Source organism: Phyllobates terribilis, unplaced genomic scaffold (genome assembly GCF_046119375.1).
Source record: "Phyllobates terribilis strain yellow unplaced genomic scaffold, ASM4611937v1 Scaffold_9__5_contigs__length_417890890, whole genome shotgun sequence".
NCBI lineage: Eukaryota > Metazoa > Chordata > Amphibia > Anura > Dendrobatidae > Phyllobates > Phyllobates terribilis.
The window spans coordinates 270,976,197-270,995,938 of record NW_027362769.1 but is presented as its reverse complement, the minus strand read 5'-3'; positions in this window follow the sequence as shown (position 1 = coordinate 270,995,938).

Sequence of the window (19,742 nt, the reverse complement as noted above, 5' to 3'; positions counted from 1 at the left end):
TCGTTTTCAGCCAATATTTTGGATTTTTGAAAATTTGACTTTTTTGTGAAAATATCCACTAAATGAGGGAATAATATGTACCGCAGGAATGTTCCAAATGTGGGTGGGTAGAATATATATACTACGGGGGTAAAATTGAAAAAAGTTGAAAAATTATTTTTTTTGGACTTAGTCATTTTTCCAGCGTTTATCAGACTTTCAGATAGTGCAAATGTCAGTGAGCGTTCCGATTTCAGTTCCACAGCGATTCGACCAATGAGTCCTTGATATGTAGTCGTTTTCAGCCAATTTTCTGGATTTTTGAAAAATTCACTTTTTTGTGAAAATTTACACTAAATGAGGGAATAATATGTGTGAGGGTACCCCAGGAGAGTTCCAAATGTGTTTGGGTAGAATATATATCCCACGGGGGTAAAACTGAAAAAAGTTGAAAAAAAATTTTTTTTTGGACTTAGTCATTTTTCCGGCGTTTATCAGACTTTCAAATAGGGCAAATGTCAGTGAGCGTTCCGATTTTAGTTCCAGAGCGATTCGCCCAATGAGTCCTTGATATTTAGTCGTTTTCAGCCAAGTTTCTGGATTTTTGAAAATTTCACTTTTTTGTGAAAATATCCACTAAATGAGGGAATAATATGTGTGAGGGTACTCCAGGAGAGTTCCAAATGTGTGTGGGTAAAATATATATCCCACGGGGGTAAAATTGAAAAAAGTTGAAAAAAACTTTTTTTTTGGACTTATTCATTTTTCCGGCGTTTATCAGACTTTCAGATAGTGCAAATGTCAGTGAGCGTTCCGATTTCAGTTCCAGAGCGATTCGCCCAATGAATCCTTGATATTTAGTCGTTTTCAGCCAATATTTTGGATTTTTGAAATTTTGACTTTTTTGTGAAAATATCCACTAAATGAGGGAATAATATGTGTGATGGTACCGCAGGAATGTTCCAAATGTGTGTGGTTAGAATATATATCCTACGGGGGTAAAATTGAAAAAAGTTGAAAAATTATTTTTTTTGGACTTAGTCATTTTTCCGGCGTTTATCAGACCTTCAGATAGGGCAAATGTCAGTGAGCGTTCCGATTTCAGTTACAGAGCGATTCGCCCAATGAGTCCTTGATATTTAGTCATTTTCAGCCAATTTTCTGGATTTTTGAAAAATTCACTTTTTTGTGAAAATTTACACTAAATGAGGGAATAATATGTGTGAGGGTACCCCACGAGTGTTCCAAATGTGTGTGGGTAGAATATATATCCCACGGGGGTAAAATTGAAAAAAGTTTAAAAACATTTTTTTTTTGGACGTAGTCTTTTTTCTGGCGTTTATCAGACTTTCAGATAGGGCAAATGTAAGTGAGCATTCCGATTTCAGTTCCAGAGCGATTCGCCCAATGAGTCCTTGACATTTAGTCATTTTCAGCCAATTTTCTGGATTTTTGAAAAATTCACTTTTTTGTGAAAATATCCACTAAATGAGGGAATAATATGTGCGAGGGTACCCTAGGAGAGTTCCAAATGTGTGTGGGTAAAATATATATCCCACGGGGGTAAAAATGGAAAAAGTTGAAAAAAAAAATGTTTTGGACTTAGCCATTTTTCCGGCGTTTTTCAGACTTTCAGATAGTGCAAATGTCAGTGAGCATTCCGATTTCAGTTCCAGAGCGATTCGCCCAATGAGTCCTTGATATTTAGTCGTTTTCAGCCAATATTCTCGATTTTTGAAAATTTCACTTTTTTGTGAAAATATCCACTAAATGAGGGAATAATATGTGCGAGGGTACCCTAGGAGAGTTCCAAATGTGTGTGGGTAGAATATATATCCTACGGGGTAAAATTGAAAAAAGTTGAAAAAATTTTTTTTTTTTGACTTAGTCATTTTTCCAGCGTTTATCAGACTTTCAGATAGGGCAAATGTCAGTGAGCGTTCCGATTTCAGTTCCAGAGTGATTCGCCCAATGAGTCCGTGATATTTAGTCGTTTTCAGCCAATTTTCTGGATTTTTGAAAAATTCACTTTTTTGTGAAAATTTACACTAAATGAGGGAATAATATGTGTGAGGGTACCCCACGAGTGTTCCAAATGTGTGTGGGTAGAATATATATCCCACGGGGGTAAAATTGAAAAAAGTTTAAAAACATTTTTTTTTTGGACGTAGTCTTTTTTCTGGCGTTTATCAGACTTTCAGATAAGGCAAATGTAAGTGAGCGTTCCGATTTCAGTTCCAGAGCGATTCGCCCAATGAGTCCTTGATATTTAGTCATTTTCAGCCAATTTTCTGGATTTTTGAAAAATTCACTTTTTTGTGAAAATATCCACTAAATGAGGGAATAATATGTGTGAGGGTACCCCAGGAGAGTTCCAAATGTGTTTGGGTAGAATATATATCCCACGGGGGTAAAACTGAAAAAAGTTGAAAAAAAATTTTTTTTTGGACTTAGTCATTTTTCCGGCGTTTATCAGACTTTCAAATAGGGCAAATGTCAGTGAGCGTTCCGATTTTAGTTCCAGAGCGATTCGCCCAATGAGTCCTTGATATTTAGTCGTTTTCAGCCAAGTTTCTGGATGTTTGAAAATTTCACTTTTTTGTGAAAATATCCACTAAATGAGGGAATAATATGTGTGAGGGTACCCCAGGAGAGTTCCAAATGTGTGTCGTTAAAATATATATCCCACGGGGGTAAAATTGAAAAAAGTTGAAAAAAATTTTTTTTTGGACTTAGTCGTTTTTCCGGCGTTTATCAGACTTTCAGATAGTGCAAATGTCAGTGAGCGTTCCGATTTCAGTTCCAGAGCGATTCTCCGAATGAATCCTTGATATTTAGTCGTTTTCAGCCAATATTTTGGATTTTTGAAAATTTGACTTTTTTGTGAAAATATCCACTAAATGAGGGAATAATATGTGTGAGGGTAGCCCAGGAGAGTTCCAAATGTGTGTGGGTAGAATATATATCCCACGGGGGTAAAATTGAAAAAAGTTTAAAAAAATTTTTTTTTGGACTTAGTCATTTTTCCGGCGTTTCAGATAGGGCAAATGTCAGTGAGCGTTCCGATTTCAGTTCCAGAGTGATTCGCCCAATGAGTCCTTGATATTTAGTCGTTTTCAGCCAATATTTTCGATTTTTTAAAATTTCACTTTTTTGTGAAAATATCCACTAAATAAGGGAATAATATGTGTAAGGGTACCCCAGGTGTGTTCCAAATGTGTGTGGTTAGAATATATATCCCACGGGGGTAAAATTGAAAAAAGTTGAAAAAAAAATTTTTTTTGGACTTAGTCATTTTTCCGGCGTTTATCAAACTTTTCGATAGGGTAAATGTCAGTGAGCGTTCCGATTTCAGTTCCAGAGCGATTCGCTCAATGAGTCCTTGATATGTAGTTGTTTTCAGCCAATATTTTCGATTTTTGAAAATTTCACTTTTTTGTGAAAATATCCACTAAATGAGGGAATAATATGTGTGAGGGTACCCTGGGAGAGTACCAAATGTGTGTGGGTAGAATATATATCCTACGGGGTAAAATTGAAAAAAGTTGAAAAAATATATATTTTTTGACTTAGTCATTTTTCCGGCGTTTATCAGACTTTCAGATAGGGCAAATGTCAGTGAGCGTTCCGATTTCAGTTCCAGAGTGATTCGCCCAATGAGTCCTTGATATTTAGTCGTTTTCAGCCAATATTTTCGATTTTTGAAAATTTCACTTTTTTGTGAAAATATCCACTAAATAAGGGAATAATATGTGTAAGGGTACCCCAGGTGTGTTCCAAATGTGTGTGGGTAGAATATATATCCCACGGGGGTAAAACTGAAAATAGTTGAAAAAAATTTTTTTTTTGGACTTAGTCATTTTTCCGGCGTTTATCAGACTTTCAAATAGGGCAAATGTCAGTGAGCGTTCCGATTTTAGTTCCAGAGCGATTCGCCCAATGAGTCCTTGATATTTAGTCGTTTTCAGCCAAGTTTCTGGATTTTTGAAAATTTCACTTTTTTGTGAAAATATCCACTAAATGAGGGAATAATATGTGTGAGGGTACCCCAGGAGAGTTCCAAATGTGTGTCGTTAAAATATATATCCCACGGGGGTAAAATTGAAAAAAGTTGAAAAAAATTTTTTTTTGGACTTAGTCGTTTTTCCGGCGTTTATCAGACTTTCAGATAGTGCAAATGTCAGTGAGTGTTCTGATTTCAGTTCCAGAGCGATTCGCCCAATGAATCCTTGATATTTAGTCGTTTTCAGCCAATATTTTGGATTTTTGAAATTTTGACTTTTTTGTGAAAATATCCACTAAATGAGGGAATAATATGTGTGATGGTACCGCAGGAATGTTCCAAATGTGTGTGGTTAGAATATATATCCTATGGGGGTAAAATTGAAAAAAGTTGAAAAATTATTTTTTTTGGACTTAGTCATTTTTTCGGCGTTTATCACACTTTCAGATAGGGCAAATGTCAGTGAGCGTTCCGATTTCAGTTCTAGAGCGATTCGCCCAATGAGTCCTTGATATTTAGTCGTTTTCAGCCAATTTTCTGGATTTTTGAAAAATTCACTTTTTTGTGAAAATATCCACTAAATTACGGAATAATATGTGTGAGGGTACCCCAGGAGAGTTCCAAATGTGTGTGGGTAAAATATATATCCCACGGGGGTAAAAATGGAAAAAGTTGAAAAAAAAAATGTTTTGGACTTAGCCATTTTTCCGGCGTTTTTCAGACTTTCAGATAGTGCAAATGTCAGTGAGCGTTCCGATTTCAGTTCCAGAGCGATTCGCCCAATGAGTCCTTGATATTTAGTCGTTTTCAGCCAATATTCTCGATTTTTGAAAATTTCACTTTTTTGTGAAAATATCCACTAAATGAGGGAATAATATGTGTGAGGGTACCCCACGAGTGTTCCAAATGTGTGTGGGTAGAATATATATCCCACGGGGGTAAAATTGAAAAAAGTTTAAAAACATTTTTTTTTTGGACGTAGTCTTTTTTCTGGCGTTTATCAGACTTTCAGATTGGGCAAATGTAAGTGAGCGTTCCGATTTCAGTTCCAGAGCGATTCGCCCAATGAGTCCTTGATATTTAGTCATTTTCAGCCAATTTTCTGGATTTTTGAAAAATTCACTTTTTTGTGAAAATATCCACTAAATGAGGGAATAATATGTGTGAGGGTACCCCAGGAGAGTTCCAAATGTGTTTGGGTAGAATATATATCCCACGGGGGTAAAACTGAAAAAAGTTGAAAAAAAATTTTTTTTTGGACTTAGTCATTTTTCCGGCGTTTATCAGACTTTCAAATAGGGCAAATGTCAGTGAGCGTTCCGATTTTAGTTCCAGAGCGATTCGCCCAATGAGTCCTTGATATTTAGTTGTTTTCAGCCAAGTTTCTGGATTTTTGAAAATTTCACTTTTTTGTGAAAATATCCACTAAATGAGGGAATAATATGTGTGAGGGTAGCCCAGGAGAGTTCCAAATGTGTGTGGGTAGAATATATATCCCACGGGGGTAAAATTGAAAAAAGTTTAAAAAAATTTTTTTTTGGACTTAGTCATTTTTCCGGCGTTTCAGATAGGGCAAATGTCAGTGAGCGTTCCGATTTCAGTTCCAGAGTGATTCGCCCAATGAGTCCTTGATATTTAGTCGTTTTCAGCCAATATTTTCGATTTTTTAAAATTTCACTTTTTTGTGAAAATATCCACTAAATGAGGGAATAGTATGTGTGAGGGTACCCCAGTAGAGTTCCAAATGTGTGTGGGTAGAATATATATCCCACGGGGGTAAAATTGAAAAAAGTTGAAAAATATATATTTTTTTGAACTTAGTCATTTTTCCGGCGTTTATCAGACTTTCAGATAGGGCAAATGTCAGTGAGCATTCCGATTTCAGTTCCAGAGCGATTCGCCCAATGAGTCCTTGATATTTAGTCGTTTTCAGCCAATTTTCTGGATTTTTGACAAAATCACTTTTTTGTGAAAATATCCACTAAATGAGGGAATAATATGTGTGAGGGTACCCCAGGAGAGTTCCAAATGTGTGTGGGTAAAATATATATCCCACGGGGGTAAAATTGAAAAAAGTTGAAAAAAATTATTTTTTGGACTTAGCCATTTTTCCGGCGTTTATCAGACTTTCAGATAGGGCAAATGTCAGTGAGCGTTCCGATTTCAGTTCCAGAGCGATTCGCCCAATGAGTCCTTGATATGTAGTTGTTTTCAGCCAATATTTTCGATTTTTGAAAATTTCACTTTTTTGTGAAAATATCCACTAAATGAGGGAATAATATGTGTGAGGGTACCCTGGGAGAGTACCAAATGTGTGTGGGTAGAATATATATCCTACGGGGTAAAATTGAAAAAAGTTGAAAAAATATATATTTTTTGACTTAGTCATTTTTCCGGCGTTTATCAGACTTTCAGATAGGGCAAATGTCAGTGAGCGTTCCGATTTCAGTTCCAGAGTGATTCGCCCAATGAGTCCTTGATATTTAGTCGTTTTCAGCCAATATTTTCGATTTTTGAAAATTTCACTTTTTTGTGAAAATATCCACTAAATAAGGGAATAATATGTGTAAGGGTACCCCAGGTGTGTTCCAAATGTGTGTGGGTAGAATATATATCCCACGGGGGTAAAATTGAAAAAAGTTGAAAAATATTTTTTTTTGGACTTAGTCATTTTTCCGGTGTTTATCAGACTTTCAGATAGGGCAAATGTCAGTGAGCGTTCCGATTTCAGTTCCAGAGCGATTCGCCCAATGAGTCCTTGATATTTAGTCGTTTTCAGCCAATATTCTCGATTTTTGAAAATTTCACTTTTTTGTGAAAATATCCACTAAATGAGGGAATAATATGTGCGAGGGTACCCTAGGAGAGTTCCAAATGTGTGTGGGTAGAATATATATCCTACGGGGTAAAATTGAAAAAAGTTGAAAAAATTTTTTTTTTTTGACTTAGTCATTTTTCCAGCGTTTATCAGACTTTCAGATAGGGCAAATGTCAGTGAGCGTTCTGATTTCAGTTCCAGAGTGATTCGCCCAATGAGTCCGTGATATTTAGTCGTTTTCAGCCAATTTTCTGGATTTTTGAAAAATTCACTTTTTTGTGAAAATTTACACTAAATGAGGGAATAATATGTGTGAGGGTACCCCACGAGTGTTCCAAATGTGTGTGGGTAGAATATATATCCCACGGGGGTAAAATTGAAAAAAGTTTAAAAACATTTTTTTTTTGGACGTAGTCTTTTTTCTGGCGTTTATCAGACTTTCAGATAGGGCAAATGTAAGTGAGCGTTCCGATTTCAGTTCCAGAGCGATTCGCCCAATGAGTCCTTGATATTTAGTCATTTTCAGCCAATTTTCTGGATTTTTGAAAAATTCACTTTTTTGTGAAAATATCCACTAAATGAGGGAATAATATGTGTGAGGGTACCCCAGGAGAGTTCCAAATGTGTTTGGGTAGAATATATATCCCACGGGGGTAAAACTGAAAAAAGTTGAAAAAAAATTTTTTTTTGGACTTAGTCATTTTTCCGGCGTTTATCAGACTTTCAAATAGGGCAAATGTCAGTGAGCGTTCCGATTTTAGTTCCAGAGCGATTCGCCCAATGAGTCCTTGATATTTAGTCGTTTTCAGCCAAGTTTCTGGATTTTTGAAAATTTCACTTTTTTGTGAAAATATCCACTAAATGAGGGAATAATATGTGTGAGGGTACCCCAGGAGAGTTCCAAATGTGTGTCGTTAAAATATATATCCCACGGGGGTAAAATTGAAAAAAGTTGAAAAAAATTTTTTTTTGGACTTAGTCGTTTTTCCGGCGTTTATCAGACTTTCAGATAGTGCAAATGTCAGTGAGCGTTCCGATTTCAGTTCCAGAGCGATTCGCCCAATGAGTCCTTGATATTTAGTCGTTTTCAGCCAATATTCTCGATTTTTGAAAATTTCACTTTTTTGTGAAAATATCCACTAAATGAGGGAATAATATGTGCGAGGGTACCCTAGGAGAGTTCCAAATGTGTGTGGGTAGAATATATATCCTACGGGGTAAAATTGAAAAAAGTTGAAAAAATTTTTTTTTTTTGACTTAGTCATTTTTCCAGCGTTTATCAGACTTTCAGATAGGGCAAATGTCAGTGAGCGTTCTGATTTCAGTTCCAGAGTGATTCGCCCAATGAGTCCGTGATATTTAGTCGTTTTCAGCCAATTTTCTGGATTTTTGAAAAATTCACTTTTTTGTGAAAATTTACACTAAATGAGGGAATAATATGTGTGAGGGTACCCCACGAGTGTTCCAAATGTGTGTGGGTAGAATATATATCCCACGGGGGTAAAATTGAAAAAAGTTTAAAAACATTTTTTTTTTGGACGTAGTCTTTTTTCTGGCGTTTATCAGACTTTCAGATAGGGCAAATGTAAGTGAGCGTTCCGATTTCAGTTCCAGAGCGATTCGCCCAATGAGTCCTTGATATTTAGTCATTTTCAGCCAATTTTCTGGATTTTTGAAAAATTCACTTTTTTGTGAAAATATCCACTAAATGAGGGAATAATATGTGTGAGGGTACCCCAGGAGAGTTCCAAATGTGTTTGGGTAGAATATATATCCCACGGGGGTAAAACTGAAAAAAGTTGAAAAAAAATTTTTTTTTGGACTTAGTCATTTTTCCGGCGTTTATCAGACTTTCAAATAGGGCAAATGTCAGTGAGCGTTCCGATTTTAGTTCCAGAGCGATTCGCCCAATGAGTCCTTGATATTTAGTCGTTTTCAGCCAAGTTTCTGGATTTTTGAAAATTTCACTTTTTTGTGAAAATATCCACTAAATGAGGGAATAATATGTGTGAGGGTACCCCAGGAGAGTTCCAAATGTGTGTCGTTAAAATATATATCCCACGGGGGTAAAATTGAAAAAAGTTGAAAAAAATTTTTTTTTGGACTTAGTCGTTTTTCCGGCGTTTATCAGACTTTCAGATAGTGCAAATGTCAGTGAGCGTTCCGATTTCAGTTCCAGAGCGATTCTCCGAATGAATCCTTGATATTTAGTCGTTTTCAGCCAATATTTTGGATTTTTGAAAATTTGACTTTTTTGTGAAAATATCCACTAAATGAGGGAATAATATGTGTGAGGGTAGCCCAGGAGAGTTCCAAATGTGTGTGGGTAGAATATATATCCCACGGGGGTAAAATTGAAAAAAGTTTAAAAAAATTTTTTTTTGGACTTAGTCATTTTTCCGGCGTTTCAGATAGGGCAAATGTCAGTGAGCGTTCCGATTTCAGTTCCAGAGTGATTCGCCCAATGAGTCCTTGATATTTAGTCGTTTTCAGCCAATATTTTCGATTTTTTAAAATTTCACTTTTTTGTGAAAATATCCACTAAATAAGGGAATAATATGTGTAAGGGTACCCCAGGTGTGTTCCAAATGTGTGTGGTTAGAATATATATCCCACGGGGGTAAAATTGAAAAAAGTTGAAAAAATATATTTTTTTTTACTTAATCATTTCTACGGCGTTTATCAGACTTTCAGATAGGGCAAATGTCAGTGAGCATTCCGATTTCAGTTCCTGAGCGATTCTCCCAATGAGTCCTTGATATTTAGTCATTTTCAGCCAATTTTCTGGATTTTTGAAAAATTCACTTTTTTGTGAAAATATCCACTAAATGAGGGAATAATATGTGTGAAGGTACCCCAGGAGTGTTCCAAATGTGTGTGGGTAGAATATATATCCCACGGGGGTAAAATTGAAAAAAGTTGAAAAAAAAATTTTTTTTGGACTTAGTCATTTTTCCGGCGTTTATCAGACTTTTCGATAGGGTAAATGTCAGTGAGCGTTCCGATTTCAGTTCCAGAGCGATTCGCTCAATGAGTCCTTGATATGTAGTTGTTTTCAGCCAATATTTTCGATTTTTGAAAATTTCACTTTTTTGTGAAAATATCCACTAAATGAGGGAATAATATGTGTGAGGGTACCCTGGGAGAGTACCAAATGTGTGTGGGTAGAATATATATCCTACGGGGTAAAATTGAAAAAAGTTGAAAAAATATATATTTTTTGACTTAGTCATTTTTCCGGCGTTTATCAGACTTTCAGATAGGGCAAATGTCAGTGAGCGTTCCGATTTCAGTTCCAGAGTGATTCGCCCAATGAGTCCTTGATATTTAGTCGTTTTCAGCCAATATTTTCGATTTTTGAAAATTTCACTTTTTTGTGAAAATATCCACTAAATAAGGGAATAATATGTGTAAGGGTACCCCAGGTGTGTTCCAAATGTGTGTGGGTAGAATATATATCCCACGGGGGTAAAACTGAAAATAGTTGAAAAAAATTTTTTTTTTGGACTTAGTCATTTTTCCGGCGTTTATCAGACTTTCAAATAGGGCAAATGTCAGTGAGCGTTCCGATTTTAGTTCCAGAGCGATTCGCCCAATGAGTCCTTGATATTTAGTCGTTTTCAGCCAAGTTTCTGGATTTTTGAAAATTTCACTTTTTTGTGAAAATATCCACTAAATGAGGGAATAATATGTGTGAGGGTACCCCAGGAGAGTTCCAAATGTGTTTGGGTAGAATATATATCCCACGGGGGTAAAACTGAAAAAAGTTGAAAAAAAATTTTTTTTTGGACTTAGTCGTTTTTCCGGCGTTTATCAGACTTTCAAATAGGGCAAATGTCAGTGAGCGTTCCGATTTTAGTTCTAGAGCGATTCGCCCAATGAGTCCTTGATATTTAGTCGTTTTCAGCCAAGTTTCTGGATTTTTGAAAATTTCACTTTTTTGTGAAAATATCCACTAAATGAGGGAATAATATGTGTGAGGGTAGCCCAGGAGAGTTCCAAATGTGTGTGGGTAGAATATATATCCCACGGGGGTAAAATTGAAAAAAGTTTAAAAAAATTTTTTTTTGGACTTAGTCATTTTTCCGGCGTTTCAGATAGGGCAAATGTCAGTGAGCGTTCCGATTTCAGTTCCAGAGTGATTCGCCCAATGAGTCCTTGATATTTAATCGTTTTCAGCCAATATTTTCGATTTTTTAAAATTTCACTTTTTTGTGAAAATATCCACTAAATAAGGGAATAATATGTGTAAGGGTACCCCAGGTGTGTTCCAAATGTGTGTGGTTAGAATATATATCCCACGGGGGTAAAATTGAAAAAAGTTGAAAAAATATATTTTTTTTTACTTAATCATTTTTACGGCGTTTATCAGACTTTCAAATAGGGCAAATGTCAGTGAGCGTTCCGATTTCAGTTCTAGAGCGATTCGCCCAATGAGTCCTTGATATGTAGTTGTTTTCAGCGAATATTTTCGATTTTTGAAAATTTCACTTTTTTGTGAAAATATCCACTAAATGAGGGAATAGTATGTGTGAGGGTACCCCAGTAGAGTTCCAAATGTGTGTGGGTAGAATATATATCCCACGGGGGTAAAATTGAAAAAAGTTGAAAAATATATATTTTTTTGAACTTAGTCATTTTTCCGGCGTTTATCAGACTTTCAGATAGGGCAAATGTCAGTGAGCATTCCGATTTCAGTTCCAGAGCGATTCGCCCAATGAGTCCTTGATATTTAGTCGTTTTCAGCCAATTTTCTGGATTTTTGACAAAATCACTTTTTTGTGAAAATATCCACTAAATGAGGGAATAATATGTGTGAGGGTACCCCAGGAGAGTTCCAAATGTGTGTGGGTAAAATATATATCCCACGGGGGTAAAATTGAAAAAAGTTGAAAAAAATTATTTTTTGGACTTAGCCATTTTTCCGGCGTTTATCAGACTTTCAGATAGGGCAAATGTCAGTGAGCGTTCCGATTTCAGTTCCAGAGCGATTCGCCCAATGAGTCCTTGATATGTAGTTGTTTTCAGCCAATATTTTCGATTTTTGAAAATTTCACTTTTTTGTGAAAATATCCACTAAATGAGGGAATAATATGTGTGAGGGTACCCTGGGAGAGTACCAAATGTGTGTGGGTAGAATATATATCCTACGGGGTAAAATTGAAAAAAGTTGAAAAAATATATATTTTTTGACTTAGTCATTTTTCCGGCGTTTATCAGACTTTCAGATAGGGCAAATGTCAGTGAGCGTTCCGATTTCAGTTCCAGAGTGATTCGCCCAATGAGTCCTTGATATTTAGTCGTTTTCAGCCAATATTTTCGATTTTTGAAAATTTCACTTTTTTGTGAAAATATCCACTAAATAAGGGAATAATATGTGTAAGGGTACCCCAGGTGTGTTCCAAATGTGTGTGGGAGGGGTAAAATTGAAAAAAGTTGAAAAATATTTTTTTTTGGACTTAGTCATTTTTCCGGTGTTTATCAGACTTTCAGATAGGGCAAATGTCAGTGAGCGTTCCGATTTCAGTTCCAGAGCGATTCGCCCACTGAGTCTTGATATTTAGTCGTTTTCAGCCAATATTTTGGATTTTTGAAAATTTCACTTTTTTTGTGAATATATCCACTAAATGAGGGAATAATATGTGTGAGGGTACCCCAGGAGTGTTCCAAATGTGTGTGGGTAGAATATATATCCCACGGGGGTAAAATTGAAAAAAGTTGAAAAAAAAATTTTTTTTGGACTTAGTCATTTTTCCGGCGTTTATCAGACTTTTCGATAGGGTAAATGTCAGTGAGCGTTCCGATTTCAGTTCCAGAGCGATTCGCCCAATGAGTCCTTGATATTTAGTCATTTTCAGCCAATTTTCTGGATTTTTGAAAAATTCACTTTTTTGTGAAAATATCCACTAAATGAGGGAATAATATGTGTGAGGGTACCCCAGGAGGGTTCCAAATGTGTGTGGGTAGAATATATATCCCACGGGGGTAAAATTGAAAAAAGTTGAAAAAAAATATTTTTTGGACTTAGCCATTTTTCCGGCGTTTATCAGACTTTCAGATAGGGCAAATGTCAGTGAGCATTCCGATTTCAGTTCCAGAACGATTCGCCCAATGAGTCCTTGATATTTAGTCATTTTCAGCCAATTTTCTGGATTTTTGAAAAATTCACTTTTTTGTGAAAATATCCACTAAATGAGGGAATAATATGTGTGAGGGTACCCCAGGAGAGTTCCAAATGTGTGTGGGTAGAATATATATCCCACGGGGTAAAATTGAAAAAAGTTGAAAAATATTTATTTTTTGGACTTAGTTATTTTTCCGGTGTTTATCAGACTTTCAGATAGGGCAAATGTCAGTGAGCATTCCGATTTCAGTTCCAGAACGATTCGCCCAATGAGTCCTTGATATTTAGTCATTTTCAGCCAATTTTCTGGATTTTTGAAAAATTCACTTTTTTGTGAAAATATCCACTAAATGAGGGAATAATATGTGTGAGGGTACCCCAGGAGAGTTCCAAATGTGTGTGGGTAGAATATATATCCCACGGGGTAAAATTGAAAAAAGTTGAAAAATATTTATTTTTTGGACTTAGTTATTTTTCCGGTGTTTATCAGACTTTCAGATAGGGCAAATGTCAGTGAGCGTTCCGATTTCAGTTCTAGAGCGATTCGCCCAATGAGTCCTTGATATGTAGTTGTTTTCAGCCAATATTTTCGATTTTTGAAAATTTCACTTTTTTGTGAAAATATCCACTAAATGAGGGAATAGTATGTGTGAGGGTACCCCAGTAGAGTTCCAAATGTGTGTGGGTAGAATATATATCCCACGGGGGTAAAATTGAAAAAAGTTGAAAAATATATATTTTTTTGAACTTAGTCATTTTTCCGGCGTTTATCAGACTTTCAGATAGGGCAAATGTCAGTGAGCATTCCGATTTCAGTTCCAGAGCGATTCGCCCAATGAGTCCTTGATATTTAGTCGTTTTCAGCCAATTTTCTGGATTTTTGACAAAATCACTTTTTTGTGAAAATATCCACTAAATGAGGGAATAATATGTGTGAGGGTACCTCAGGAGAGTTCCAAATGTGTGTGGGTAAAATATATATCCCACGGGGGTAAAATTGAAAAAAGTTGAAAAAAATTATTTTTTGGACTTACCCATTTTTCCGGCGTTTATCAGACTTTCAGATAGGGCAAATGTCAGTGAGCGTTCCGATTTCAGTTCCAGAGCGATTCGCCCAATGAGTCCTTGATATTTAGTCATTTTCAGCCAATTTTCTGGATTTTTGAAAAATTCACTTTTTTGTGAAAATATCCACTAAATGAGGGAATAATATGTGTGAGGGTACCCCAGGAGAGTTCCAAATGTGTGTGGGTAGAATATATATCCCACGGGGTAAAATTGAAAAAAGTTGAAAAATATTTATTTTTTGGACTTAGTTATTTTTCCGGTGTTTATCAGACTTTCAGATAGGGCAAATGTCAGTGAGCGTTCCGATTTCAGTTCTAGAGCAATTCGCCCAATGAGTCCTTGATATGTAGTTGTTTTCAGCCAATATTTTCGATTTTTGAAAATTTCACTTTTTTGTGAAAATATCCACTAAATGAGGGAATAGTATGTGTGAGGGTACCCCAGTAGAGTTCCAAATGTGTGTGGGTAGAATATATATCCCACGGGGGTAAAATTGAAAAAAGTTGAAAAATATATATTTTTTTGAACTTAGTCATTTTTCCGGCGTTTATCAGACTTTCAGATAGGGCAAATGTCAGTGAGCATTCCGATTTCAGTTCCAGAGCGATTCGCCCAATGAGTCCTTGATATTAGTCGTTTTCAGCCAATTTTCTGGATTTTTGACAAAATCACTTTTTTTGTGAAAATATCCACTAAATGAGGGAATAATATGTGTGAGGGTACCCCAGGAGAGTTCCAAATGTGTGTGGGTAAAATATATATCCCACGGGGGTAAAATTGAAAAAAGTAAAAAAAATTATTTTTTGGACTTAGCCATTTTTCCGGCGTTTATCAGACTTTCAGATAGGGCAAATGTCAGTGAGCGTTCCGATTTCAGTTCCAGAGCGATTCGCCCAATAAGTCCTTGATATTTAGTCATTTTCAGCCAATTTTCTGGATTTTTGAAAAATTCACTTTTTTGTGAAAATATCCACTAAATGAGGGAATAATATGTGTGAGGGTACCCCAGGAGAGTTCCAAATGTGTGTGGGTAGAATATATATCCCACGGGGTAAAATTGAAAAAAGTTGAAAAAAAATATTTTTTTTGGATTTAGTCATTTTTCCGGCGTTTATCAGACTTTCAGATAGGGCAAATGTCAGTGAGCGTTCCGATTTCAGTTCCAGAGCGATTCGCCCAATGAGTCCTTGATATGTAGTTGTTTTCAGCCAATATTTTCGATTTTTGAAAATTTCACTTTTTTGTGAAAATATCCACTAAATGAGGGAATAATATGTGTGAGGGTACCCTGGGAGAGTACCAAATGTGTGTGGGTAGAATATATATCCTACGGGGTAAAATTGAAAAAAGTTGAAAAAATATATATTTTTTGACTTAGTCATTTTTCCGGCGTTTATCAGACTTTCAGATAGGGCAAATGTCAGTGAGCGTTCCGATTTCAGTTCCAGAGTGATTCGCCCCATGAGTCCTTGATATTTAGTCATTTTCAGCCAATATTTTTGATTTTTGAAAATTTCACTTTTTTGTGAAAATATCCACTAAATAAGGGAATAATATGTGTAAGGGTACCCCAGGTGTGTTCCAAATGTGTGTGGGTAGAAGATATATCCCACGGGGGTAAAATTGAAAAAAGTTGAAAAAAAAAATTTTTTGGACTTAGTCATTTTTCCGGCGTTTATCAGACTTTCAGATAGGGCAAATGTCAGTGAGCGTTCCGATTTCAGTTCCAGAGCGATTCGCCCAATGAGTCCTTGATATTTAGTCATTTTCAGCCAATTTTCTGGATTTTTGAAAATTTCACTTTTTTGTGAAAATATCCACTAAATGAGGGGATAATATGTGTGAGGGTAGCCCAGGAGAGTTCCAAATGTGTGTGGGTAGAATATATATCCCACGGGGGTAAAATTGAAAAAAGTTGAAAAAATTTTTTTTTTGGACTTAGTCATTTTTCCGGCGTTTATCAGGCTTTCAGATAGGGCAAATGTCAGTGAGCGTTCCGATTTCAGTTCCAGAGCGATTCGCCCAATGAGTCCTTGATATTTAGTCATTTTCAGCCAATATTTTGGATTTTTGAAAATTTCACTTTTTTGTGAAAATATCCACTAAATGAGGGAATAATATGTGTGAGGGTACCCCAGGAGTGTTCCAAATGTGTGTGGGTAGAATATATATCCCATGGGGGTAAAATTGAAAAAAGTTGAAAAAAAAATTTTTTTGGACTTAGTCATTTTTCCGGCGTTTATCATACTTTCAGATAGGGCAAATGTCAGTGAGCATTCCGATTTCAGTTCCAGAGCGATTCGCCCAATGAGTCCTTGATATGTAGTCGTTTTCATCCAATATTTTGGATTTTTGAAAATTTCACTTTTTTGTGAAAATATCCACTAAATGAGGGAATAATATGTGTGAGGGTACCCCAGGAGAGTTCCAAATGTGTGTGGGTAGAATATATATCCCACGGGGGTAAAATTGAAAAAAGTTGAAAAAAAATATTTTTTGGACTTAGTTATTTTTCCGGTGTTTATCAGACTTTCAGAGAGGGCAAATGTCAGTGAGCGTTCCGATTTCAGTTCTAGAGCGATTCGCCCAATGAGTCCTTGATATGTAGTTGTTTTCAGCCAATATTTTCGATTTTTGAAAATTTCACTTTTTTGTGAAAATATCCACTAAATGAGGGAATAGTATGTGTGAGGGTACCCCAGTAGAGTTCCAAATGTGTGTGGGTAGAATATATATCCCACGGGGGTAAAATTGAAAAAAGTTGAAAAATATATATTTTTTTGAACTTAGTCATTTTTCCGGCGTTTATCAGACTTTCAGATAGGGCAAATGTCAGTGAGCGTTCCGATTTCAGTTCCAGAGCGATTCGCCCAATGAGTCCTTGATATTTAGTCATTTTCAGCCAATTTTCTGGATTTTTGAAAAATTCACTTTTTTTTGAAAATATCCACTAAATGAGGGAATAATATGTGTGAGGGTACCCCAGGAGAGTTCCAAATGTGTGTGGGTAAAATATATATCCCACGGGGGTAAAATTGAAAAAAGTTGAAAAAAATTAATTTTTGGACTTAGCCATTTTTCCGGCGTTTATCAGACTTTCAGATAGGGCAAATGTCAGTGAGCGTTCCGATTTCAGTTCCAGAGCGATTCGCCCAATGAGTCCTTGATATTTAGTCATTTTCAGCCAATTTTCTGGATTTTTGAAAAATTCACTTTTTTTTGAAAATATCCACTAAATGAGGGAATAATATGTGTGAGGGTACCCCAGGAGAGTTCCAAATGTGTGTGGGTAGAATATATATCCCACGGGGGTAAAATTGAAAAAAGTTGAAAAATATTTTTTTTTGGACTTAGTCATTTTTCCGGCGTTTATCAGACTTTCAGATAGGGCAAATGTCAGTGAGCGTTCCGATTTCAGTTCCAGAGCGATTCGCCCACTGAGTCTTGATATTTAGTCGTTTTCAGCCAATATTTTGGATTTTTGAAAATTTCACTTTTTTTGTGAAAATATCCACTAAATGAGGGAATAATATGTGTGAGGGTACCCCAGGAGTGTTCCAAATGTGTGTGGTTAGAATATATATCCCACGGGGTAAAATTGAAAAAAGTTGAAAAAAAAAAATTTTTGGACTTAGTCATTTTTCCGGCGTTTATCAGACTTTCAGATAGGGCAAATGTCAGTGAGCGTTCCGATTTCAGTTCCAGAGCGATTCGCCCAATGAGTCCTTGATATTTAGTCATTTTCAGCCAATTTTCTGGATTTTTGAAAATTTCACTTTTTTGTGAAAATATCCACTAAATGAGGGAATAATATGTGTGAGGGTAGCCCAGGAGAGTTCCAAATGTGTGTGGGTAGAATATATATCCCACGGGGGTAAAATTGAAAAAAGTTGGAAAAATTTTTTTTTTGGACTTAGTCATTTTTCCGGCGTTTATCAGGCTTTCAGATAGGGCAAATGTCAGTGAGCATTCCGATTTCAGTTCCAGAGCGATTCGCCCAATGAGTCCTTGATATTTAGTCATTTTCAGCCAATATTTTGGATTTTTGAAAATTTCACTTTTTTGTGAAAATATCCACTAAATGAGGGAATAATATGTGTGAGGGTACCCCAGGAGTGTTCCAAATGTGTGTGGGTAGAATATATATCCCACGGGGGTAAATTTGAAAAAAGTTGAAAAAAAAATTTTTTTTGGACTTAGTCATTTTTCCGGCGATTATCAGACTTTCCGATAGGGTAAATGTCAGTGAGCGTTCCGATTTCAGTTCCAGAGCGATTCGCCCAATGAGTCCTTGATATTTAGTCATTTTCAGCCAATTTTCTGGATTTTTGAAAAATTCACTTTTTTGTGAAAATATCCACTAAATGAGGGAATAATATGTGTGAGGGTACCCCAGGAGAGTTCCAAATGTGTGGGGGTAGAATATATATCCCACGGGGAAAATTGAAAAAAGTTGAAAAATATTTATTTTTTGGACTTAGTTATTTTTCCGGTGTTTATCAGACTTTCAGATAGGGCAAATGTCAGTGAGCGTTCCGATTTCAGTTCTAGAGCGATTCGCCCAATGAGTCCTTGATATGTAGTTGTTTTCAGCCAATATTTTCGATTTTTGAAAATTTCACTTTTTTGTGAAAATATCCACTAAATGAGGGAATAGTATGTGTGAGGGTACCCCAGTAGAGTTCCAAATGTGTGTGGGTAGAATATATATCCCACGGGGGTAAAATTGAAAAAAGTTGAAAAATATATATTTTTTTGAACTTAGTCATTTTTCCGGCGTTTATCAGACTTTCAGATAGGGAAAATGTCAGTGAGCGTTCTGATTTCAGTTCCAGAGCGCTTCGCCCAATGAGTCCTTGATATTTAGTCGTTTTCAGCCAATTTTCTGGATTTTTGACAAAATCACTTTTTTGTGAAAATATCCACTAAATGAGGGAATAATATGTGTGAGGGTACCCCAGGAGAGTTCCAAATGTGTGTGGGTAAAATATATATCCCACGGGGGTAAAATTGAAAAAAGTTAAAAAAAATTATTTTTTGGACTTAGCCATTTTTCCGGCGTTTATCAGACTTTCAGATAGGGCAAATGTCAGTGAGCGTTCCGATTTCAGTTCCAGAGCGATTCACCCAATGAGTCCTTGATATTTAGTCATTTTCAGCCAATTTTCTGGATTTTTGAAAAATTCACTTTTTTTTGAAAATATCCACTAAATGAGGGAATAGTATGTGTGAGGGTACCCCAGGAGAGTTCCAAATGTGTGTGGGTAGAATATAAATCCCACGGGGGTAAAATTGAAAAAAGTTGAAAATTTTTTTTTTTTTTTAACTTATTCATTTTTCCGGTGTTTATCAGACTTTCAGATAGGGCAAATGTCAGTGAGCGTTCCGATTTCAGTTCCAGAGCGATTCGCCCAATGAGTCCTTGATATTTAGTCGTTTTCAGCCAATTTTCTGGATTTTTGACAAAATCACTTTTTTGTGAAAATATCCACTAAATGAGGGAATAATATGTGTGAGGGTACCCCAGGAGAGTTCCAAATGTGTGTGGGTAGAATACATATCCCACGGGGGTAAAACTGAAAAAAGTTGAAAAAAATTTTTTTTTTTGGACTTAGCCATTTTTCCGGCGTTTATCAGACTTTCAGATAGGGCAAATGTCAGTGAGCATTCCGATTTCAGTTCCAGAGCAATTCGCCCAATGAGTCCTTGATATTTAGTCATTTTCAGCCAATTTTCTGGATTTTTGAAAA